Below are 2,229 nucleotides of genomic sequence, written 5' to 3'. Positions count from 1 at the left end.
GACCTATTATCTGTTGGCTTTTTTGCCTTAATCTTTTGATGATAACAAACCTACCTTCAATTATTAACAATTCTCAGTATTTTGGTCCACAGTGTAAGGTTGGGAACAACGATTTCAACGTCTTTTTTGGTTCACTCAAATTAGAGATGAAACGAAGAAGTTCCAGTCAAAATAAATACTCGACGTGATGATGTGGTGGCAAAATTGACATCATGGACCAATCAAATTCAAAACAAAATACCTGACGTGATGATATGGTGACAAAATTGATGATGTGGTGACAAAATTGATATCATGGACCAGCGGCAAAATTGACATCATAGACCAATCGAAGTATGACATTTATAAATTTGGTAGAGTAACAAATGGTGGAGTTTTCAATTACATTTATAAAAGTTTTCCATTACTCTTAAATTATAAAATCATTTCAATTATATTTATAAAGATTTCATTTTCCGTTACCTTTTAAATCGAAAGAAATTATAAAGATTTCATTTACATTTATGAAAACTAGTGGTTTCTTTTAAATGAAAAAAAAAATTTACAGTGATTTCATTTATGAAAACGAGTTATTACTTTTAAATAGAAAGAAATTATAACGATTTCATTTAGTTTTCATAAAGATAATTATTTGAATTACAAAATCATTCCAATGATAAGGATTTCATTTAGATTTATAAAACTTTTAATTGTTTTTAAAATGTCACAGTTTTTATTAACATTTTTTATAGTATTACATTTAAATATGTTATATATATATATAATAAAAATGAATTTAAAATGTTTTTAATATTTATTTTAAATAATATATATATATTTAAATGAAACATGTGGTCTATAATTTATTACGATAAATTTAAAAATAAATAAATATTATTTTTCGTGGTCCACGTTTCGGTTCACATTTTAGTAATCTGTATCAATTCCTATTTTTACAACTTGATCGATATTTAAACTCATCGCGTCTTAGTATTTTTCACAACACAACACACAGAACCTCTATCTAATTTTTTTTTAAAAAAAGCCTCTATTGTTGCTTTCTCCGAAGCTTCCAATTCTATTTTTTTTTTATCGAGAGATGCCTATTATTTCAAAGTGTTGTGGTGTGTTTCTATAAGATTTCAGACAATTGTACTAGTTTGATCCTAAGTCGTGGAAAGGATAGAGTTTGCTCTTGAACTCGTAAAAAGAGCGGTGTATCGGTTTGATTCTGAGCCGTGGAAAGGATTGAGTTTGCTCTTGAACTCGTAAAAAGAGCGGTGTACCGGTTTGATTCTGAGCCGTGGAAAGGATTGAGTTTGCTCTTGAACTCGTAAAAATAGCGGTGTACCGGTTTGATCCTGAGTCGTGGAAAGGATTGAGTTTTCTCTTGAACTCGTAAAAAGAGCGGTGTACTGGTTTGATCCTGATCCGTGGAAAGGATTGAGTTTACTCTTGCACTCGTAAAAAGAGCGATGTAGCGGTTGGGCTCTGATCCGAGGAAAGAGTCAGAAAGTTTTATTCAAATTCCCAAGAAGTGCTTGTGGAGTGGAGTAGGTCGAGTTTGACTGAACCACTATAAAACTATTATATTTTCTAACCTTTTCCCATTTAAGTTCTAAATTATTGTTAAGTTTTATTGCATGGTATCAAGTTTTTGATTGTTATTAAAACAAAAATTAATAATTACATTGTTGAAACCCTATTCACACCCCCGTAGGGTTGTCATATCGATCCAACATTATCCTTCCACCAATAGGAGCAAAAGGCAACGTTACTATGTGAAACTAGTTTCATGTCATTCATTCAACAATAAGGGTATTAGCATGCATTTGGAAATGAACCTATATTTAAAAAATTTAGATAAACTAGAAAAGAATTGTTATCTCAAAGACAATGATACTATGGGAAACTAGCCTCAAGATGCTTCCTTAACTCCTAGGGGTGGTAAACCAATGGTTCCTTCACCCAAGACTCATGGCCCAACTCCCAACATGGAAGGGATAATCTAGAGAATCATTCCAAGAACCCTAACGGATGGGTTACAAACTCAGATTATCAAGCTCGACAACAAACAATGTTGCCGGCAAACTTAGGAAGACTACATGAAATTACCAATATACCAATGTAGGATTTTTTAATTTACCGATTTTTAAAAATGTTAAATTATGTAAAATTACTGGCAAAGAAGAATGTTTTAGAGAGCTCTTCCTTTTTATTTAAGATTTTGATATTTAAGAAAAGAGAAAA

This window comes from Cucurbita moschata, unplaced genomic scaffold (assembly GCF_002738365.1).
Source record: "Cucurbita moschata cultivar Rifu unplaced genomic scaffold, Cmos_1.0 Cmo_Scf00125, whole genome shotgun sequence".
Classification (NCBI taxonomy): Eukaryota; Viridiplantae; Streptophyta; class Magnoliopsida; order Cucurbitales; family Cucurbitaceae; genus Cucurbita; species Cucurbita moschata.
The sequence above is the reverse complement of the archived record's forward strand: the minus strand, read 5'-3'. Positions refer to the sequence as shown.